At 43.3% G+C, this 25,000-nt stretch overlaps 1 long non-coding RNA gene across 1 annotated transcript in view; it reads right to left on the bottom strand.

The window, feature by feature from the left end:
• LOC140192594 (uncharacterized) overlaps positions 1–25,000 on the bottom strand; it is a 42,845-nt gene that overhangs the window by 882 nt on the left and 16,963 nt on the right. The window lies entirely within an intron of this gene.

Genomic DNA, 25,000 nt, shown 5'->3' with positions numbered 1-25,000 from the left:
AGTTTCAAATTCAAGGTCACCCTGAACCTCCCAGCTATTCTCTGGCAAACTCTCATCTGGAGTAAACTGAAGCTCGTGAGTTAAAACAATTTCGTCTGCTTTCTTAGCAGACCCCCGCAGGGTAGCGGCATCCTCTGAATTTAGGTATGCCCTTACATCATCAGGAACACAACTTTTAAATTCATCAAACAAAACAAGCCCCTCCGAGCTGTAAAAATCATCAGGATCTGACACTAAACCTTCTGGCTGCCACATCTTCCTTTTATACTGTCTCTGTCTTTCTGCCTCTTCTCTCTGTTTGTCTGCCTCCCTAGCCTCACGGACCCTCCTCTTTTCTGCTTCAACAGCCTCGAGCTGTTTTAATTTCAATTGCAATTTCAACTGAACCTCAGCCTCAGTAGGTTTCCTTCCAAAAAACAACTCTAACGCCTCCTCATCAAACGTTCCCTTATCTATATGATGCTGGGCTATTATCGTCTGCATCTGAGCTTTCCTCATTATACTGGTCACCTGTAGCCTTAACTTTTGAGCAATTCGCGACAGCACAACCCTCGTAGCATCATCCAACGCTTCCGGGGTTGGTTCCAACATAAACTGCTCAACAGTAACGTCCATTTCTGCTGTATTTCCACACAACCAATTCAAAAGGGAATTTCCCCAATCAATTCAAACAAGCCTCCCGACCAATTTGTTCATATTGCGGATGCAGGCCCCAATTTTGTGACGTACCCAGTGACGGGAATAAAGAACCAGCAGAGATGGAAGACACTTTGGAGTCCAGTATTGCTATAAACTAATAATATTTATTAGTAACTACACAATACAGTAATACAAATGTAAATAAATCAAACAGTTTAGCAATGATTATATATATAAGTAAGTATATCAGTAAGTGTGGAAATATGTATATGAAAAACCAAGCTTCTCTAAGTCTAGGGGTAAAAAGATACAGTCTTACGATGACCATAACAAAGGGGACCGTTTTTCTGTGGTGGAGCTATCACCCAGGGAAGGGTGGACACCTGGACAACTCCCCACCAGTCACTACCTTTTTTTTCACTGCAAGAGCCACTGATCGATCCGCCTGATCGATCCTCCAAAAACCCACATTTTCCGTGGGCACAACAAAGCTCATTCAGTGTCACAAACATGTGCCTGAGGTCTAGCATCTGACCTTCTATTTTATACTACTGTGTTGAGCATCAACTCTCACTGAAATAACTCCTCCTTCCTTTGTCTGTGTAGGAAATGTACAAGCAGGCAAATATCCTTGAAGAAAGTATAAACAACGTGTGATCAATCTTCATTTCTCTCTCTCTCTCTTCAAAAGCACATGTCGGTGTTAAATAACTCTCTCTCTCCCTCTCTTTTCAAAAGCACAGTTCATAGGGGGAATTCAGGACCCCATCACACCATAACCTTTGATGCTCTGGTTACTCAGATACCTATCAATCTCTGCCTTAAATACACCCAATGACTTGGCCTCCACTGCTGCCCGTGGCAACAAATTCCATAGATTCACCACCCTCTGACTAAAATAATTTCTTCGCATCTCTGTTCTGAATGGGCACCCTTCAATCCTTAAGCCATGCCCTCTCGTACTAGACTCCCCCACCATGGGAAACAACTTTGCCACATCCACTCTGTCCATGCCTTTCAAGATTCGAAATGTTTCTATGAGGTCCCCCCCTCATTCTTCTAACCTGCAAGGAATACAGTCCAAAAGCGGTCAAACATTCCTCATTCCCAGAATCATTCTAGTGAATCTTCTCTGAACCCTCTCCAACATCAGCACATCCTTTCTTAAATAAGGAGCCCAAAACTGCACACAGTACTCCAAGCAAGGTTTTACCAGTGCCTTATAGAGTCTCAACATCACATCCCTGCTCCTATACTCTATTCCTCTAGAAATGAATGCCAACATTGCATTCACCTTCTTCACCACCAACTCAACCTGGAGGTTAACCTTAAGGGTATCCTACACGAGGTCTCCCAAGTCCCGTTGCATCTCAGAACTTTGAATTCTCTCCCCATTTAAATAGTAGTCTGCCCGTTTATTTCTGCTACCAAAGTGCATGACCATACACTTTCCAACATTGTATTTCATTTGCCACTTCTTTGCCCATTCTTCCAATCTATCCAAGTCTCTCTGCAGACTGTCTATTTCCTCAGCACTACCGGCCCCTCCACCTATCTTTGTATCATCAGCAAACTTAGCCACAAAGCCATCTATTCCATAATTCAAATCATTGTTGTACAACGTAAAAAGAAGCAGCCCCAACACGGACACCTGTGGAACACCACTGGTAACCGGCTGCCAACCAGAGTGGGATACCGTTATTCCCACTCTCTGTTTTCTGCCAATCAGCCAACACTCTATCCACGTATGTAACTTTCCCGTAATTCCATGGGCTCTTATCTAGTTTAGCAGCCTCATGTGCAGCACCTTGTCAAAGGCCTTCAGAAAATCCAAATTCACAACATCCACTGCATCTCCCTTGTCTAGCCTACTGGTAATTTCCTCAAAAAAATTGTAATATGTTTGTCAGGCAGGATTTTCCTTTAAAGAAACCATGCTGAGTTCTGCCTATCTTGTATATGCCTCCAGGTACTCCGTAACCTCATCCTTGACAATCGACTCCAACAACTCCCCAACCACCGATGTCAAGCTAACAGGCCTATAATTTCCTTTTTGCTTCCTTGCTCCAATCTTAATTAGTAGAGTGACATTTGCAATCTTCCAGTCCTCCAGAACCATGCCATAATCTATTGACTTTTGAAAGTTCATTGCTAATGCCTCTGCAATCTCCACAGCTACTTCCTTCAGAACGTGTGGGTGTATTCCATCTGGTCGGGAGATTTAGCTACCCTTAGACTATTCAGCTTCCTGAGTACTTTCTCTGTCGTAATTGTGACTGCGCACACTTCTCTTCCCTGCCACCCTTGAGTGTCCGGTATACTGCTGATGTCTTCCTCAGTGAAGACTGATGCAAAATACACGTTCAGTTCCTCTGCCATCTCCTTATCTCCCATTACAATTTCTCCAGCATCATTTTCTATCAGTCCTATATCTACTCTCGCCTGTCTTTTACTCTTTATATACTTGCAAAAGCTTTTAGTATCCTCTTTGATATTATTTGCTAGCTTCCTTTCATAGTTCATCTTTTCCCTCTTAATGACCTTCTTAGTTTCCTCTTGTAAGGTTTTAAAAACTTCCCAATCCTCTGTCTTCCCACTAATTTTTGCTTCCTTGTATGCCCTCTCCTTAGCTTTAACTTTGGCTTTGACTTCTCTTGTCAGCCACGGTTGCATTCTTTTTCCATTCGAAAATTTCTTTTTTTTTGGAATATACCTGTCTTGCACCTTCCTCACTTCTCACATAAACTCCAGCCACTGCTGCTCTGCCGTCTTACCCACCAGTATCCCTTTCCAGTCAACTTTGGCCAGTTCCTCTCTCATGCCACTATAATTTCCTTTACTCCACTGAAATACCGACACATCGGATTTCGGCTTCTCTTTTTCAATTTTCACAGTGAACTCTATCATGTTATGATCACTGCCTCCTAAGGGTTCCTTCACCTCAATCTCTCTAATCACCTCCGGTTCATTACACAATACCCAATCCAGTACAGCCGATCCCCTAGTGGGCTCAACAACAAGCTGTTCTAAAAAGCCATCTCGCAGACATTCTACAAATTCTCTCTCTTGAGATCCAGTGCCGACCTGATTTTCCCAATCCACTCGCATGTTAAAATCCCCCACAATTATCATAACACTTCCCTTCTGACAAGCCTTTTCTATTTCCTGTTGGAATTTGTAGTCCACATCCCTGCAGCTGTTAGGAGGCCTGTATATAACTGCCATCAGGGTCCTTTTACCCTGCGATTTCTTAGCTCAACCCATAAAGATTCTGCACCTTCCAATCCTATGTCACCTCTTTCTAATGATTTAATATCATTTCTTACCAATAAAGCCACGTCACCCCCCCCCCCCCCGCCTATCTTCCTATCCTTCCGATACACCGTGTAACCTTGGACGATCAGCTCCCAGAGACATGCATCCTTTAGCCACGTCTCAGTGATGGCCACAATATCATACCTGCCAATCTGTAGCTGTACAACAAGATCATCCACCTTATTCCTTATGCTGCGTGCATTTAAGTATAACACCTTAAGACCAGTATTTGGTACTTTTTGCTTTGATTGCACTGCAACTCATCCCAATGGCTGCAAATTTTCCCCATCACCTGCCTGTCCTTTTTGACATCTTTACTGCTCACTATCTTAGATTTATTTCTGTTTTCCCCCTCCTCTGTTCTGTCATTCCAGTTCCCATCCCCCTGCTAAATTAGTTTAAACCCTCCCTAACTGCTCTATTACACCTTCCCGCCAGGATATTGGTCCCCTTCGGGTTCGGGTGTAACCTGACCTTTTTGAACAGGTCATACTTCCCCCAGAAGAGATCCCAATGATACAAGAATCTGAAGCCCTGCCCCCTGCACCAGTCTCTCAGCCACGCATTCATCTGCCTGATCCTACTATTCTTGCCCTCGCTAGCACGTGGCACAGGTAGCAATCCCGAGATTACTACCCTGGAGGTCCTGCTTCTCAGCTTCCTTCCTAACTCCCGTAATGTCATTGGCAAATCTTGTCGATGTCACTGGCAAATCTTGTTTGAGAGAGAAACCACATTTCTCAGTCTCCTCACTTTACAGTCTGTATTTCAGAAGTCACTTTGAAAGTCCTTTGTGACCTTATGGAACTGGATTTATAGTCTATTTTCAGTTGATGTTGGTTCACCAGTACTTCAAATATATTTCTTGCAGTAGGTTTCTAGTTACACAAAAAGGTGTTGTGATTACTAGGTTAAAGAGGACAATCAAAACATTGAATATGTTATGGGAAGCAAAGAGGTTTGTTGGAAAGAAAATCTCCTTATTAGGATAGAGGAGTCCAATGGTGAGGATCTCTAAAAATAGATCCTATTCTTGCTGTGGAATAGTTAGAAAACACTTGCACAAACAAAAGTATGGTAGAAGTTTTCCGCAACTGTCAATTTCATCGTGACTCTTAAATTCTATCCCTCGACTTATGAAAGCTAACACCCCATAAGCTTTGTTAACTACCCTATCCACCTGTGAGGCAACTTTCAGGGATCTGTGGACATGTACCCCCAGATCCCTCTGCTTCTCCACACTACCAAGTATCCTGCATTTACTTTGTACTCTGCCTTGGAGTTTGTCCTTCCAAAGTGTACCACCTCACACTTCTCTGGGTTGAACTCCATCTACCACTTCTCAGCCCACTTTTGCATCCTATCAATGTCTCTCTGCAATCTTTGACAATCCTCTACACTATCTACGACACCACCAACCTTTGTGTCATCTGCAAACTTGCCAACCCACCCTTCTACCCCCACATCCAGGTCGTTAATAAAAATCATGAAAAGTAGAGGTCCCAGAACAGATCCTTGTGGGACACCACTAGTCACAATCCTCCAATCTGAATGTACTCCCTCCACCACGACCCTCTGCCTTCTGTAGCCAAGCCAATTCTGAATCCACCTGGCCAAACTTCCCTGGATCCCATGCCTTCTGACTTTCTGAATAAGCCTACCATGTGGAACCTTGTCAAATGCCTTACTAAAATCCAGATAGATCACATCCACTGCACTACCCCCTTCTATATGCCTAGTTACCTCCTCAAAGAATTCTATCAGGCTTGTTAGACACGATCCGCCCTGACTGGCCCTGATCAGACCATGATTCTCTAAATGCCCAGAGATCCTACCTCTAAGAATCTTTTCCAACAGCTTTCCCACCACAGACGTAAGGCTCACTGGTTTATAATTACCCGGACTATCCCTATGACCTTGTTTGAACAAGGGGACAACATTCGCCTCCCTCCAATCCTCCGGTACCATTCCCGTGGACAACGAGGACATAAAGATCTTAGCCAGAGGCTCAGCAATCTCTTCCCTCACCTTGTGGAGCAGCCTGGGGAATATTCCATCAGGCCCCGGGGACTTATCCGTCCTAATATATTTTAACAACTCCAACACCTCCTCTCCCTTAATATCAACATGCTCCAGAACATCAACCTCACTCATATTGTCCTCACCATCATCAAATTCCCTCTCATTGGTGAATACAAAGAGAAGTATTCATTGAGGACCTCACTCACTTCCACAGCCTCCAAGCACATCTTTCCACCTTCATCTCCAATCGGTCCTACCTTCACTCTTGTCATCCTTTTTTTCTTCACATAATTGAAGAATGCCTTGGGGTTTTCCTTTACCCTACTTGCCAAGGCCTTCTCATGACCCCTTCCTGCTCTCCTGAGCCCCTTCTTAAGCTCCTTTCTTGCTTCCCTCTATTCTTCAATAGACCCATCTGATTCTTGCTTCCTCAACCTCATGTATGCTGCCTTCTTCCACCTGACTAGATTTTCCACCTCACTTGTCACCCATGGTTCCTTCACCCTACCATTCTTTATCTTCCTCACCGGGACAAATTTATCCCTAACATCCTGCAAGAGATCTCTAAACATCGACCATATGTCCATACTACATTTCCCTGCAAAAGCATCATCCCAATTCACACCCGCAAGTTCTAGCCTTATAGCCTCATAATTTGCCCGTCCGCAATTAAAAATTTTCCCGTCCTCTCTGATTCTATCCTTTTCCATGATAATGCTAAAGACCAGGGAGCGGTGGTCACTGTCCCCCAGATGCTCACCCACTGAGAGATCTGTGACCTGACCCGGTTCATTACCTACTACTGGATCTGGTATGGCATTCCCCCTAGTCGGCCTGTCCACATACTGTGACAGGAATCCCTCCTGGACACACTTTACAAACTCTGCCCCATCTAAACCCTTGGAACTAATTAGGTGCCAATCTATATTAGGGAAGTTACAGTCACCCATGATAACAACTCTGTTATTTTTGCACCTTTCCAAAATCTGCCTCCCAATCTGCTCCTCTGTATCTCTGCTGCTACCAGGGGGCCAAGAGAATACCCCCAATAGACTAACTGCTCCCTTCCTGTTCCTGACTTCCAACCATACTGACTCAAAAGAGGATCCTGCTACATTACCCACACTTTATGTAGCTGTAATAGTATCCCTGAGCAGTAATGCCACCCCTCGTCCCCTTTTCCCCTCCCTCTCTATCCCTTTTATAGCACTGAAATCCAGGAATATTGAGAATCCATTCCTGCCCTGGTGCCAGCCAAGTTTCTGTAATGGCCACTACATCATAATTCCATGTATGTATCCAAGCTCTCAGTTCATCACCTTTGCTCCTGATGCTTCTTGCATTGAGGTGCACACATTTCAGCCCTTCTACCTTACTGTCTTTACACCGTTTATTCTGCTTCTCTTTCCTCAAAGCCACTCTATCTGTTAGATCTGGCTTTACTCCATGCACTTCTTTCACTGCTCTATCGCTCTGGGTCCCATCCCCCTCGCAAAGTAGTTTAAACCCTCCCGAACCATGCTAGCAAACCTATCTGCAAGGATATTGCTCCCCCTCGAGTTCAGGTGCAACCCATCCAATCTGTACAGGTCCCACTTTCCCCAGAAGAGATCCCAATGATCTAAAAATCTAAAACCCTGCTCCCTGCACCAACTCCTCAGCCACACATTCAACTGCCATCTCCTCCAATTCTTACCATCACTGTCACGTAGCACTGGCAGCAATCCTGAGAACACCACCCAGAGGATGGGCAAGGGGTATAGTCAGAGGGACAGAGGGAAAAAAGGAGAGTGAGAGAAAGAATGTGTGTATAAAAATAAATAACAGATGGGGTACGAGGGGGAGGCGGGGCATTAGCGGAAGTTAGAGAAGTCGATGATGGCATGAACATCGACTTCTCTAACTTCCGCTAATGCCCCACCTTCTTCTCCCTCTGAATATACCCCTTGCCCATCTTCTGGGTTCTCCCTCTCCTTGTCTTTCTCCCTAGGCCTCCTGTCCCATGATCCTCTCATATGCCCTTTGCCAATCACCTGTCCAGCTCTTGGCTCCAACCCTCCCCCTCCTGTCTTCTCCTAACATTTTGGATCTCCCCCTCCCCCTCCAACTTTCAAATCTCTTACTCACTCTTATTTCAGTTGGTCCTGACGAAGGGACTCGGCCTGAAACGTCGACTGTACCTCTTCCTAGAGATGCTGCCTGGCCTGCTGCGTTCACCAGCAACTTTGATGTGTGTTGCTTGAATTTCCAGCATCTGCAGAATTCCTGTTGTTTGCGTTTTTAGACTCTCTTAAGGTGGCGGGCCCATGTCCAGTGGGCCATCAAGGACTTTCTGATGAATATTGGCTGGGAATTTTTGACGGTGGGGCATGAACCAGTTGTTATTGGGGGCGAAGGATTTGTCCTCAGCTGGTTGTTTATTGAATTGTCAGGACCGGGCGGGTTACCGATTTCCCCGAACTGGCTTGGTTAACGAATTGTGTGGGCCGGGTTGGTTAACGAATTGTCAGGAGCGGATGTGGTTGATTCACGAAATTGCCTGTTCCGGGTTTGTTAAGAATTGTCAGGACCGACCAGGCGGTTTAGCGGGTTGCCAGGGCCAGTTTGAAGATATTCAATGAAGCACGGGTAACTGGCAGGAGTAACCCTGACTCTCATAATGGCGGGCCCATGGGCCATCAAGAAGTTCTGATAAATATTGGCTGGGACATTTTGACGGTGGGACATGAATCAATTGTTATTGGGGATAATGGATTTGTCCACATTTATTTGTTTATCGAATTGTATGTCCGGGCGGGTTACCGATTTGCCCGGCCCGGCTTCATTAACAAATCGTCCGAGCCGGGTTGGTTAACGAATTATCCGAACTGGCTTGGTTGACGAATTGCCCGGGCAGCTTGGTTAATGAATTGTCCGGGCCGGGTTTCCTAAGAATTGTCAGGACCGGCCGGGCAGGTTAGCGGTTTGCCGGGACCAGTTTGAAAATATTCAATTGTAGAACCCCTGGCCAGCCTCAGGGTCGCTCGGCTCGCTGTCGTCTGGGGAAACAGTCCTCGGCCCCGCCAGACTGGGTAATCAGTTTGTGTGGATGCTGTGTGATGTACCCCACCCCGCCCAAATAACAGACAATACACCAGATACGATTAAATGATTGACAGTTTATAGATATTACTGGAAATATAAAATTAATAGAGAATAAAATATTAAAGGAACATAAAAGACGCCACACTTATCAAAGTTCAATTTCTTCGTGCACAAACAGTTGGAGCTCAGGACCCTTCTTCTTCACCCTGCGACCCCTCAGACTACCTCGATCGGCCGCCTGGGACCAACAAGTGTGGTCGACCAGACGCTCCACACGAGTCCGGCTCCGTCTCCTCTCCTCGCCGAATGCCCCGCTCGGGGTCCGACCCCGTTTGTGGACTCACAGCACCTGGTCCATCCTCGGTCTCTCTCTCCCGCCTTCTACCCCAAAACCCCACGCATTCAATATCTTACAAACACGAAAAGCATAACAACTATCCCAATTGGTTCGTAACATCTTCTTATCGGTAACGTGATCCATACAAACTGCTAGCGGGAGGACTTTCTCAGCAGTTAACATAACAAAGAAGCCCTTTAGATTATAACATAACAAAGAAGCCATTTTAATTGACTACACAGTGACATTAAAAAAAGAAACCTCTGACACTATGAACCGCTGGTAACCGGCGGGAGTAACTATGACTCTCATTAGGTGGCGGGCCCTCTGACCAGCGGGCCATCAAGGACTTTTTTTCTTTTTTTATGATTCATTTTTTATTGCAACACCAACAAATTACATTCAATGCAACCAGTTGCCAATTACATTTTGACTGTTTAACCCAGCCACCCCACAACCTTCATCACCATCTCCCCACCCCTCATCCTCATCCCCACCCCCTCTCCACCCCTCTCCCCATCCCTCTCCCCCCTCCACCAACCAACTGAATAGTAGTACATACACAGACAAAGCATTCCTATTTTAACAGAAGATCTTTAAAGTTAGATATCAAATTTGTCCACATTATGATTGTGTTTGGCCGTGCATCATTTACTCTTGCTGATGAAAGTTCCAGGTAAGAAATGTCCAAAAATCTCCGAAGCCAGTGAATATTTGAAATATCATGGGGAGGTTTCCAACGCTGGACTACAATCTTCTTGGCTGCAGTCAGGCCTGCCAGCCAGATTTTGCATGTTTTTTCCATAAGGGAAAAGTGGGAGTCATCATTTAGAAGATGTACAGCGGGGTCCATTGGTAGTTGTATCCCTGTTAGTTCTGGAAGAGTACTGATAACCTTCCCCCACAAATCAAAAATCCCTGGACATTCCCATACAACATGTATAAAAGAGCCAATGGCTCCATGGGGGCAAAATGAGCAATAAGGGTCAGGAACCAGTCCCATTTGATGTCTAATTCTCGGTGTTAAATATGCTCTATGACAAAATTTCAACTGTATATACCGATGATTTGGGCTTTTCAAAGTACCGGCAACATTATCCCAAATTGCATCCCAGTCTAAGTCTTGTCCCAATTCAGATATGTCCCTATCCCAAGCTTTCATTCCCGTTGTGGGCATATAATTCTGAGAGTTTAATTTATCATAGATATATGACACTATCCGTCCTGTATGCAACTTAAAATGGGATGGTCCTTTAAATCTGACCCCCAGGGAACGCCGTAGGCTTTACAAGCTGATCTTACTTGAAAATAGCAAAAAAGAGAATGTTTATCAATATTACATCGAGATGCCAGTTCTTGAAAGCTAAGGATAGTACTTGTCCCATTAATATTTTGAAGAGTAGTAATACCTTTATCCTCCCAAGTTCTGTTAGTGATTGGTTTCCCCCCAGATAGAAGATGATTATTGTTCCATAATGGAGATGATTTGCACCATATGCTTTTAAATCTTGGGAATTTTTCTGCTGCTCTAAACACTTGTAGTATAAAGGTTAAAATTGGACCGTAATACAAATCACATTTTTTGGTAGACATACCTGTAAGGAGAAAGTCCTTCAACCTTATTGGTGCTATTAGCTCTTGTTCTATATTTTTCTATGACGAAACTTTATCCTCCTCCATCCAATAGCTAGACTTTTTAATACAAATGCCCAGTGATACAATTTAAAATTTGGACATGCCAATCCCCCATTTGACTTTTTGAACTGTAGAGCTGACCATTTTATATTGGGTCGTTTACCGTTCCAAATATCACATTGTAGTAAGGAGTCCAGTTTTTGACAATATCCTGCTGGAGGTGCAAGTGGGATCATTGAGCTGATAAAACTAATGCAGGGTAAGATACTCATTTTAATGACCGAAATACGGGTCGGAACTGATGTGTCTGCATCTATTAATATCTTCTATTTTTTTCAGAATTAAAGAGTAATTTGTTTTAGCCACAGATGATAGTGAAGTATTAACTTTAATACCCAAGTAGAGGACTTGATTTGTAACTTTAATCTGGGGAGGAAGAGACACCTTACTTTTATCCGCATTAATCAGCATCAGTGCTGATTTTAACAAATTAACTTTGTATCTTGAAAGAAATCCAAATTGCTCCAGTGTTTTTAAAACATAGGGGAGAGTTTGTTGAACATTTGCCATATAAACTAGCGTGTTGTCCGCATAAAGTGATATTGAATGTGATGTTGTACCTATTGCAATAGGGGAGATATGAGGAGAGTTTCTAATTAAATGTGCAAGCGGTTCAATAGATATATTAAAAATTAAAGGAGACAAAGGGTCCCCTTGTCGTGTGCCCCGTCCTATGTCAAATAATTCTGAGAAACCTCCTCCCACACATACCCGGGCTGAAGGATTAGCATACAGTATTTGAATCATATTGATAAATTTATCGCTGAACTTAAATTCTCTTAGAACTCTCCAAAGATATGGCCATTCAAGGCGATCGAACGCTTTTTCAGCATCTAGAAATAGCAGGCCACAGGCAGGTGGGATTTTATGTGTTGCACTCAGTACGTGTAAGAGCCGGCGAATATTATCAGATGCGAGACGCCCCCTGATAAAGCCCGTTTGATCTGGGCTAATTATTTTCCCAACTACTGTCTCAAGTCTACTGGCTAAGACTTTGGAAAATATCTTGGTCGGCATTTATCAAGGAGATTGGACGGTGATTGGCACACTCCAAGGGGTCCTTACCGGGCTTAGGTATAACTGTGATCAGGGCTGTGCTTAGATCTCTATGGAAAGCACCATTTCCAAAAGCATAATTTAATGTTTCTAACCATACTGGTCCAAGAATATCCCAAAGTGCTAGGTAAAGTTCCACACGTATGCCATCTATGCCTGGCGTATGGCCCTTATTTGTAGTTTTGACAGCTTTGAGTAGCTCATCCAGTGTAATAGGAGAGTCTAGAGTTTTGGTGCCCTCTAACAACAACGTAGGGAGGTCTAATCCACTGAAAAAATCAGTGAAGTCATTCTCAGAAGGAACTAAGCCACTTGGAAACAATTCTTTAAAGTAATTCTTGAATGTCTGGTTTATTTCCTCTGTTGAAGATACTACTCCACTTTTAGCACATCTAATCACTGGTATAGACCTTTTAGTTTCCTGTTGTTTGAGCGTTAGAGCTAAAAGATGGCTCGGCCTGCTGCCTTCTGCGTAATACTTATGTTTGGTTATATGGATCATATATTCTGCCCTGCTTCTTAATAAATCATTTAATTCTGCTTGTTCTGTTTTGAGCTCGTTTTCTTTTGTTATGGTGTATCTCCTTTTGAGATCATTCTCCAAAACCTTACATTCTTCTTCGAGGGTGGAAATCTTTTGGAGCCGGCTTTTATGTAGGTGAGAACTGAACCATATAGCGTTATTTCGTAAGAAACCCTTGATGGCCCAAATCACTGTCACATCCGAGACACTATTTTTATTTACATTTATAAATTCTGACAGTTTTGTTCTCAGTTGTGATAGAAATTCGTCATTTTTCAGAAGGGTGGAGTTAAACCTCCACCTAGTAGCCTTATTTTTAATTTTGCCATAATTAAAAGTAGATATGACTGGGTTGTGATCAGATAGATATCTGGGCAAAAATTCTAATGAGTGTACCAAAGGCAGCAGACTGGAGGATATAAGAATTTAATCTATCCGAGAGAAAGTTTTATGTCTTGTGGAGAAGAAGGTATAGTCTTTAGCAGATGGATTATGCACCCTCCACACATCCATTAAATTTAAATCCGCTAGAAAAAGGTTAAGTGCTTTGGAAGCAGATTCTTGAGAGCTTGATATAGTTGAGGAAGATTTATCGAGGTTAATGTTTACCAAAGCATTCATGTCCGAACCAACATATAGTTGGTAGTCACTTAACTTCAGTAATTGTGAGGTAATTGAGGGAAAAAATTCAACCTCGAATATAGTTGGGGCATATAAGCTAATGAATGCAACTTTTTACCCTGAATGGATTGCAGCAAAAAGCTAGACATCCTTTATTGTCAGCGCTCGTCCTTTCAATTGATACATTAATATTACGTCTCATTACTATCATAACTCCTTTTGTACGAGTACCATCAGCTGATGCCACAACGGGTTTATAAAAATGGTTTTGAACCCTGGCAACGTCATTAGGTTTAAGATGTGCTTCCTGTAACAGCGCAATATCTATTTTCTTTCTGCGTAAAAAATCTAAAACCTTTGAACGCTTGTAGGGAGAGTTTAATCCTCTAACATTAAATGATACAATAGTAAGATTTTCTAATTTATCTGTGTTGCTCATCTTCCCCTGGATCTGTTGCTGTAAGTTGATGGTGAAGCCCTGAGTTACCCACTTCCCACCCCCCCATCACCCCTCCCACCCCCCTCCCCTTCAACCCTTTGCTTTGTAATATCTGTGAGTGTCACTGAGCAATGTCAGACACTGAACACTGACATCAACTGCCCCCCTTCCAGTACCAACAAATTAGAAAGGCAAAGCAGTTCTCATAGACAATCATATCAAAGAGACAGGAAAAAAAAAGCTGGACAAACCCATTAACCTATATAAGTAAAATTGTTTCCATCTCAAATATATTATAACACAAAATCAAGATCCCAACAGCTAATTTGCAAGAAACTGTCGCTTCAATAGACCGTCGCTTAGCGATGGCGCTAATGACGTCTTATCTGGTGCCCAGAAATGTGAACAAGTCTACTGGAGACGTAACATTCTAAAGTTAGTCAGAACAAGCTGCTGTTTTTCAGCTTCATTCTTGATGAAGTATCACATTTGGGTATATTGAATATTACCTTAAAACTCTGACCTGCAATAGTCAGAAACTAATTGGCCCCTTAATTAACTAAATACAAAGGTGCAACAAATGACTTTCGGATAAAATAATAACCCGAAAACTTCACATCTAGAATGTTATCTTGCCCGTTCCTGTTAGATTGCGCATACAGGCTGGTCCGAGCTCTTAATTCTGTTCCATCTCCTCCCGAGGGGCGTGTGGACTTTGCCCAGGGTCTTCTTCCATATCTCCCAGCACTGATGATTTCAGAGCTTCTTTTGCTTCCTCTGCTGAGTTAAACGACATCTTCATGCCCTTGATATTCACTCTCAAAATTACCGGGTATATGAGGAACGAGTCGATCCCCTTCTGCCGAAGCTTAGCGCAGATCTCCTTGTACCCCTGCCGTTCCTGCATCGTGCCGGGGCTGTAGTCGGCGAAGAACTGTAGCTGGGTGCCATCAGGGAGAGTAGGTTTGGCTTTCCTCGCACCCTCCAGGATAGCCTGCCGGTCAGTGTACCGTAGAAGCCTAAAAATCATGGTCCGCGGTCTTGACGTGTTGTTGGAAAAGATCCTATGTGCTCTATCGATCTCCAGTGGAGTGCTGTGGGAATTCTTGAGCGCTGGAATCCAATTAGGCAGCATCTCCTGGAGGTAAACTCTTGGATTGTCGCCCTCAGCACCTGTCAGTAAATTGACCAGCCGCACATTGTTTCTCCTGGATCTGTCCTCCAAGTCGTTTAGCTTCTTTCATATCTTAGACACCTCCACGAGACAGGTGTTAGTAACTCCCTCATTTCTGCGTAAGCAAACCTGAATGTTCTCTATTTTATTGAAGACCATGTTAAATTTTTTAGCGTGAATGTCCGCTTGCTCCTTTAACGACTGGAGAATGTTGCCATTCTCTGCCATATGCTTCTGTATGGGGTCGAGAGCTTTTTCCAGCAACTCCCATAGCATGTGGGCTACTGTTTTTTGCAGCGATTCCATCTCCGTTACCATTGTTTGTTTAATTAGCATAGCTATTTCTTCGGAAGAATTGCTAGCTTGGTGTTGTCTGCTGGTATCTTGTTTCCTGGTTGAATTTGGATCTTTTTTTGAAGCCATGTCTTTAGTTAGATCTTTCTCCAACTCAATCTTGTATTAAGACCATCTATGAGCCCTGAAGAACTTGATAAAGGAGGGTTGTATGTCAGCGCTCAGTGCTGTGCTGCCATCTTGCCTCGTACCTCCCCGGACTTTCTGATAAATATTGGCTGGGACATTTTGACGGTGGGGCATGAACCAATTGTTATTGGGGGTGAAGGATTTGTCCTGAGCTGGTGGTTTATCGAATTGTCAGGACCGGGCAGGTTACCGATTTGCCCGGGCCGGGTTGGTTCACCAATTATCAGGGCCGGATGCAGTTGGTTCACAAAATGCCTGTTCTGGGTTTGTTAAGAATTGTCAGGACCGGCCGGGTGGGTTAGCGGGTTGCCAGGGCCAGTTTGAAGATATTCAAGGAAGCGCGGGTAACCAACGGGAGTAACTATGATTCACGACAATGACCCATCACTGTGTTCTTAGTCATAGTGCATGTCATATGGTCTGACTTAAGCTCACAATCTCCGTTAAGAACAATCCAACGCCAATGCTTAAAAGGAAAAAAATCAAGACAAATTTGACAGCCCATTCCACCGGAAATTACGATTCCCCACAGGGAGGGAGTAGGTCTACTAGCCCTTTCCACCAGCAGTAACCATTCCCCACCTAGGGAGTAGGTCTAAAAGCCCATAACACCGGCAATAACCGTTCCCCACGAATAGTGGGTAGGGACCATCCATTCAGTATGTGGACGTGACACGTAAAACCACGAAATGTGCACTCAATCAGCTTCTGGCTGATGTGTATTAAATAGGTGGCGAGCCCTCTGAACAGCGGGCCATGAAGGATGTTCTGATAAACATTGGCTGGGACATTTTGACGGTGGGGCATGAACCAATTCTTATTGGGGGTAAAGGATTTGTCCTCATCTGGTTGCTTATCGAATTGTCAGGACCGGGGAGGTTACCAATTTGCCCGGGCCGGCTTGGTTAACGAATTGTCTGGGACGGGTTGGTTAACGAATTGCCCAGGCCAGGTTGGTTAACGAATTGTCAGGAGCGGGCGCGGTTGGTTCACGAAATGCCTGTTCCGGGTTTGTTAAGAATTGTGAGGACCGGCCTTGGGGGTCAGCGGTTTGCCGGGATCAGTTTGAAAATATTCAATGAAGCACTGGTAACAGGCTGTTAAGGATCCAGCCTGAACACTGGGTCGAAGGGCCTCTGCTGGTAGCTCTAAATCACGACAGTCCTTAATTTCTGTTTTCTTTCACCTGGCCATGTGCCCAGACCCTTTCCTTTTTGGACTTCTTCCAATTACCTGCTTGTCGGACTTCTGCCTGTAGCTCAATGGAGTAATACCTAAATTTTGTGGCTGCCTTTAATTCCTCCTTTCCCCCAGTCTAAACTGAATTATTCAACTTTTATTTTTTGGATCTGGGAGGGAAATAGTGGTCATTATGTCGTATCCTTTAAGAAGTGGAAAACAACTTTTTGAACCCAGCAATGGAAAGGGAAAAACTTTGAAAGAAAAATCAGAAGATATGCCTGTCTGGTCTGAGCATTTGGAAGGTGCGTTGATGGGTCTCGAGAACAAAATGGACAGTAACACTTCTGAGTTGAAGTCGTTCCGACAGAGTTTACAGACTATTGAGGAAAATATTGTTTCCTTGAATACTGAGTTTAAAGAATCGAAACGTCAGATTGCGGATATTTCAACCCACTTGGAACAGGCTCAACGCAAAATTGTCGATTTAGACGCAAGATTGCATAGGAATAACATTTGGGTTGTGGGTCTTAAAGAAGGCTCCAAGAATGGGAATTTATTGGATTATTTTGCCAATCTGTTTCAATCTCTGTTTCTGGATATTCTATCTCAGCCTCCCGATATTGAAAGAGCTCACAGAATTTTCACTTTGTCAGATAAAGCTTGACCAATTTTAGTCAACTTTCTTCGCTTTAAAGTTAAAGACAAAATCATAAAATGTGCAAGAAAACAGAAAGTTTTAAAATTTAACGGTTCCGAGATCCATTTTTATGAAGATTATCCACGGGAAGTTATGGAACAACGGATCAAGTTCATATCGGTCATGAAGATCGCCCATGAAAAAAGACTCTTTCCATCCCTGTGTAACCCTCCTGGCCAGCCTCAGGGTCGCTTGGCTCGCTGTCGTCTAGGGAAGCAGCCCTCGGCCCCGGAAAACTGGGTAATTAGTTTGTGTGGATGCTGTGTGATGTACCCCACCCCGCCCAAACAACAGACAATACACCAGTTACGATTAAATGATTTACAGTTTATAGATATTACTGGAACTATATAATTAATACAGAATAAAATATAAAAGGAAAATAAAAGGCGCCACACTTAACGAAGTTCAATCTCTTCGTGCACAAACAGTTGGAGCTCAGGACCCTTCTTCTTCACCCTGCGACCACTCGGACCACCTCGACCGGCCACCTGGGACCAACAACGGTGGTCGACCAGACACTCCACACGAGTCCGTCTCCGTCTCCTCTCCTCCCCGAACGCACCGCTCGGGGTCCGACCCCGTTAGCGGACTCACAGCACCTGGTCCATCCTCTGTCTCTCTCTCCCGCCTTCTACCTCAAAATCCCATGCATACAATATCTTACAAACACGAAAAGCATAACAACTATCCCAATTGGTTCGTAACATCTTCTTATCGGTAACGTGATCCATACAAACTGCTAGCAGGAGGACTTTCTCAGTGTTTAACATAACAAAGAAGCATTCCCAAGTATAACATAACAAAGAAGCCATTTTAATTAGCATACGCAGTAACATAAAAGATGAAACCCCCTTACACTCCCCCGCCAAACAAAGTCATGCCCTCATGACTTCTAAATAATTTGCCAACCAGTCCTGCAGACACACAACACACACATACACAGATACACACAGAGACAGTGCTCCCCAAACAGTGGACCTTACGCCCGTCCCAAGGCCGCTACATAGGCCAACCTATCTGGGGGCTTCATAATCCGCCGAGACCTCCGTACCCCCTCACCTAAATCGTAAAGGCTCAGACACTACTAGGGATACCTCGGGCCTGCTTGCCAACTCCTCTCTCACTCAGGCCACCATCACAACTCGGAGCCCCGCTTCTTTTCCTTCCTGGTCCTGCCGTAACTCAGACTGCCCACAGCTAGCCCTCCCCACTACACCTGACCCAGTGGGACAAGGGCCAAAGGTCTCTTCCTCAATCACGGGGAAGTTAGCGAAAGGCAGCATGTACCACAGGTCCAGCACACCATCCTTCGAATCCATATTCTTCTTCATTCCATCGATCGGTAGCTGCTGTTTAAGTTTCTCCAAACTGAAACATTTAGCCGGGGCTACCCCTTCAGCCTCCTGCGTCGAGACGTCAGCTTTTTCGGGGACTCCTTCAACTCTCGCCACAGCCTCAGCAGTTCTGACTCAGGGTTCTTGGCCATCTCAATCTGGGACGCAGTTACCCCACCAGCTTCTTCCACCCTGACCTGAAAAGAAGTAGCTAAAGGACGTTCAGCCTCCAGTTTTTTCTTCCTGATGACGTCTTCCAGGTCAACTTTCAGTTTTTCCACTTCATTTCAACTCTCGATCGTCATCTTCAGGTTCCTTGCAAGCGTCCGCCTCCCTTTTCCGAGATTTGTCCTCCATTTCTTCACCTCTTCGGGAGTGTAGTCAAACTCCCCTCCCTGGGCTCTCGGTTTTCTGTTGGCCTTAGTCAGAACACTTCCTTGATCTTCCCCAACTTGTAAGTCTTCCAATCTTTTCTGGATCGACGTCTTGAGCTTCTGCTGCTCCCTTCGAAGGTGGGTCATTGTTTCTTCTCGCTGGATTAATTCATCAGTACATGACCGCAGTGTCAGCTCGGAATTCCATTGCTCCTTCTCCACGTTGATGACCGTGAATTTCAAGTCTGCAATGGTCGTCCCACAAGTGTGGCACTCAGTTTCCAGCCGGCATTTCTAAGCACTCAGTTCAGCGGTGCAAATCCGCTCTCTCTCCTGTGTCTGATTCAGATTGACGATCTGGGTTTCCATCCTCAGGTCCACCACCATCTGTTCCAACTCCAGGAAGTTCAACTGGTATGTCGGGTCATTTTTCTCACATTGCACCAAATTCCTCCGGCCAAAACCTCCTCCACATTTGACACTTCGCTTCTGTCGCCCGGCTCAGCCACTCGCCTCGCCTCATAGTCCCCCCAGGCGAATCCAAGCTCTCGGCGGTCATCCACACACGCCAAAACTCCACACACCTTCACTTCCCCCATGGTCTTCCTCATGCCCCCCGGGAAGGATGCAGGGGCTCCGGATATGCCCCTGGGCATCTTTCCGGATCGGAAGAATCCTAAGGAAATAAGAACGGCCGTCTTCAGCTTGATAGCCGCACTCCTCGGGATCTGGCAACATCCACTCCTCAGATGCAGCACATTAAACCATGTCGCATAATCCACACACACGCTGCCTTCATCTTCCACGCCGCCAGGGTCCAGTTGCCGCGACCTCTCTCTCACTGAGGTGTCTTCAGCGGTCAACTCCCCTCCCTCGTGGTGGTTTGGAGTATCTACGAAGAGGGTCTCACCCTCAGCTACTTTCCCCAAGTCGTACCACCGCTGGATCTCGCTTAAATTCGGTACTGGCTCAAGGCTGCTACACACGTCCTCAGAAGCAACTCGACACGCTGGGTGCCCAGACAATGCCCCCATGAACTCCAGGGTCATTAACCAATCATTGTCTTCTGGATAACTACTGGCACTGGTACCCAAAGTCTCCGGTGTCCTTGCGGTTGTCAAGGGTAAATGCTTCAGACACCGGTTGTAAAACGAACTGTACAACAACTTGATCTGTGCCCCAGGGTCGAGGATGACTTTAGCATCACTTCCCTCTATCCGTAACGACACCCTGGGGCGTGGCCCCTCTAAGCCTTCAGGAATGGGGTCTTTTCCTTTTGGAAGTTCATTGGTACATTGCTGGGAACGTGCTTCCCCAGAGACCCCAAGCCGTTCCCCCACTGGGCCTCCACTAAGTTTCCCGACACCTCTCTGATCAGCTGAACAACTGATCCCCTGAACTGATCCCCCGGCACTGCAAGCAATTTAGCCGCCCTCCCAGCCAGAGAAGACACACTGAAAACTTACCCCCCCTTCAAATAACTGACAGCTGTCACTACAGTGTAAGTGAACGTGACAGCTCTAACACCGTCACCAGCCCGCCTACTCAAACCTTCAACCAATCCCTGTCGCTCTCCCTCAACCGAGCACTGCCACTCATCTAACAACTGAGAGATCCGCTCCGCCCACTTCTCCGCCCCTCTTGGGGTGGACACTATCCCAAACGCCAGGCGGAGCCTGCCAGAGCTAGAACATTTATTCGCAGACCCTACCTCCAGATCAGACCATTCTTTCCTCTCTCTCCCAACAGCGTGGACAGCCCCAAGTTCCACTTCCAACTCGTCAGTGCTAGTCTGAACTCAAACAAAGACCTTACCAACCACACATACAGCAATAACCAGCAAATAACCCACAGAGACACACATTACTGACTTAAACAGGGCAACCACACAGCATACCAGTAGATCCAATCCCGGACAAAAGCCCACACAATGTAACTCTCCTGGCCAGCCGCAGGATCGTTTGGCTCGCTGTCGTCTAGGGAAACAGCCCTCGGCCCCGCCAAACTGGGTAATTAGTTTGTGTGGATGCTGTGTGATGTACCCCACCCCGCCCAAATAACAGACAATACACCAGATACAATTAAATGATATACAGTTTATAGATATTACTGGAACTAATAGAGAATAAAATATAAAAGGAAAATAAAAGGCGCCACACTTATCAAAGTTCAATCTCTTCGTGCACAAACAGTTGGAGCTCAGGACCCTTCTTCTTCACCCTGCGACCCCTTGGACCACCTCAACCAGCCGTCTGGGACCAACGGTGGTCGACCAGATGCTCCACACGAGTCCATCTCCGTCTCCTCTCATCGCCAAACGCTCCGCTCGGGGTCCGACCCCGTTAGCGGACTCACAGCACCTGGTCCGCCCTCTGTTTCTCTCACCCGCCTTATACCCCAAAACCCCGCACATACAGTATCTTCAAGTACACCAAAAACATAACAACTATCCCCATTGGTTCGTAACATATTCTTATCATACTCTAACCCAAAACAAGCTGCAAAAAGTTTCTCAGCATTTAACATAACAAAGAAGCATTCCCAAATACCCTACACAGTAACATAAAAGACGAAATCCCCTTACACCTGAGATATCCAGCGAGATTAAAATTATTTCCTAAAGATTCTACCCCTCTTGTCTTCTTGGATCCCCAAGCGGAATCGGATTTTGTCAACTCTATTGTGGAATCGGCTGATGTATGAAGGATATTAGAGTTTCTGAGTAATTTTCTGAAAGAAAACAGGCTTTGAAGATTTCAGTATGCTGAAGATATCCTTTGATCAATGGATTACTTAAAGAAGAGGTGATCATCTCGGTTTGACTAAAGAATGACATTCTTTAAAGACTGTTTAGTACACGGAGTGAATTAATACAGCAGATAGATTGTTAACTGGTTTGGTTATCTGTTTCGACTTTCCTTTTTCTTTGTTAATTAAGTGATAGTTTGCTTATAGTTTATATAGACTTTTTCTTATATTATGGAGTGTTTAGTAATAGATAATTAGCTTTAGTTCTTTTGTTAAATAAGGTAGTAAGTTAAAGAATAAGGGTGCTGCTCTTCTCCCTTTAGAGATTAAACTGTTTGGGTTAATAGTATTGCTTTGGCGTCTTTGGACACTGTTTTCCCATTCCCTAGTTTATTTTCAATGATGAAGTATAAACATTTTTTTCTTCTTTGCTGAGCTTTCTTATCTTAAGGTTACATATTTTCTTTGTAGGGGGAGGGGGGAATTGAGAGAAAGAACTTTTAATCATTCTTTAAATTGAGCGGCTCGCGGAATTCTGTTCTTATGCTTTCTTCTTGGGGATGCATTCCGGCTTTTTCTCTCTTTTGCCGGATTTCTATCTTTGGGGATGGTGGGAGGTTTGGGGGTATTTTTGTATTTTGGGGCTTACCGTGGGATTTTGTTTTTTTCACACACACTTCCTGTATTTTTCCCCATTATGGAGTCCGGAGCATGCTTGTTTTCTATTTGGTTGTATTCATCACTGCCTTCTTTGATTAGCCCTCGATTGTATGCGTGTATTGTCGTGTTTAAGAATAATATCCAATAGTACTTCAACAGATAAACGTTATTAGTTGGAATGTACGTTGCTGGAATCACCCCATTAAGCGAAGGAAGACTTTTAAAGTTATTAATCGATTCCAGCCCGATATAATTTTTGTTCAAGAAACACATATCAGAACGGGCGATCAAAATAGATTTTTTAAAACATGGAAGGGCCTTCAATTCCATGCTATTTGTCAAAATAAAACAAAGGGAGTATCTATTTTTATTAAATCTAATATTTCATTTATTCAAGAAGACATTGTCTCAGATAATAATGGTAGATTTTTAATTATTAAAGGAACAATTTGTAATAGAAAAATTGTCCTGGTTAATCTATATGGACCTAATGTAGATGATCCTTCTTTTTTAAAAAATGTATTTGGTTTCTTACCAGACTTAAATGAATACATGTTGCTGATGGGAGATGACTTCAACTGTTGTTTAAATCCTTTGATTGACAAGAGTTCAACCAATCAGCAGTTTCCGAGTCGTTCGGCAACACTTATTAATTCCTTTTTAAATGATTATGGTTTCATAGAAATCTGGAGAAATTTACATCCTAATGACAGAGATTATTCTTTTTATTCATATGTTCATAATAAATATTAGAGAATTGATTATCTTATAGCTGACTTCCGATTTTTGTCTAAAGTCCAGAAATGTGAATATGATGCTATTGCTGTCTCGGATCATGCACCTTTAAGCTTAACTTTTGAGTTAAGTGATTTTAGTAATGTTAACTTGCCTTGGCGCTTTCCAGAAAATTGTACAAAGTTCGGACTTTGTTAAATTTATAGAGATTCAGATAAAAGATTTCTTTCTTCTTATTAATACAGGAGATGTCTCGAAATTGATTATATGGGATACACTTAAAGCATATTTGCGAGGTCAGATAATATCCTATTTGGTTAACTCAAGAAACAGACAAAAATAGAGTTAGATAGAATTTCAAAACTAATTAAAGACCTGGATAAAACTTATGCAGTTTCTCCTAATGTTGATTTATTTAAACAAAGGATTGAACTTCAAACACAATATAATTTACTATTAACTTATCTTATTGAAAGAAATTTGCTTAAATTAAAAAGTGAATTTTATATGTTTGGAGATAAAAGTAACAAGCTATTAGCATCTCAACTTAAAGCAGTTAGAGCTAAAAGACAAACTTTTAAAATTCGTAAAAGAGATGGTAGTTTAGCTTGTAATTATGAAGATATTAATAAAATTTTTCAAGACTATTACAGTGAACTCTATAAATCTCAGTTTCCAGCTGACCCTTCTAATATGTATGCCTTTTTACAAAAGATTGATTTTCCTAGAATATCTGTTGAAGATCAGCAAATTCTTTAAGCTCCTTTTACTGAAAGAGAAATTCAGAAAGCTATTCTTTCAATGCAACCTGGTAAAGCTCCTGGATTGGACGGTTTTACTGTAGGATTTTACAAAAAATTTGAACATTTGCTTACTCCTTATATGTTGGAAATGCTTAAAGATTCTTTTCTGCTAGGAGAGTTACCTTCCACATTTTATGAAGCTTCTATTTCTTTAATTCTTAAGAAAGATAAAGATCCTACTGATTGTGCTTCATATAGACCTATTTCATTATTAAATGTGGATGCCAAAATTCTTTCAAAAATAATGGCTAATCGGATGGAGAATATTCTAGCTAAAATTATTTCTCAGCATCAAACAGGTTTTATAAAAGGCCTTTTTCTAACACTTGGAGATTGTTAAATATTATATACTCATCCCTCTCTAACACTCCCCAATGTGTTGTTTCTCTAGATGCTGAAAAGGCATTTGATAGAGTTGAATGGAAATATCTATTTAAAGTTTTAGAGAAATTTAGCCTTGGTACTAATTTTAATAAATGGATTAGATTGATATATAAAAGCCCTATTGCCACTGTAATTACTAATAACTGTAGATCCCCCTTTTCCCAACTTTCCCGGGGTACGAGACAAGGATGTCCGTTAAGCCCTTCGTTATTTAATTTGATGTTGGAACCTTTGGCTATGGAACTTCGTGAAGCTAAAACTATTCAAGGAATTTCTATAAATGGGACTATTTATAAGATCTCCCTTTATGCCGATGATTTTTTGGTTTATGTTTCGAATCCCAAAGAATCTCTTCCTAGTTTATTGAAATTATTAAATGAATTTGGATTGTTTTCAGGATATAAATTAAACCTGCATAAAAGTGAATTATTTCCTTTAAACGATTCTGCTTCTATATATGATGACATTCCTCTAAAAGTTACGGATTCTTTTAAATATCTAGGTATTATCATCACTAAAAATTATGGAGACCTTTATAGAGCTAATTTAGTTCCCCTAGCGGATTCTATGAAGCAATTTTTTTTCTAGATGGAATTCACTTACACTTTTGTTAGCAGGTCGAATTCATGCAGTTAAAATGATGATTTTACCAAAATTTTTATATGTGTTTCAAAATATTCCTATTTTTCTAA

Source organism: Mobula birostris, unplaced genomic scaffold, assembly GCF_030028105.1.
Source record: "Mobula birostris isolate sMobBir1 unplaced genomic scaffold, sMobBir1.hap1 scaffold_181, whole genome shotgun sequence".
NCBI classification, from domain to species: domain Eukaryota; kingdom Metazoa; phylum Chordata; class Chondrichthyes; order Myliobatiformes; family Myliobatidae; genus Mobula; species Mobula birostris.
This window is presented reverse-complemented; position numbering and strand designations above follow the sequence as displayed.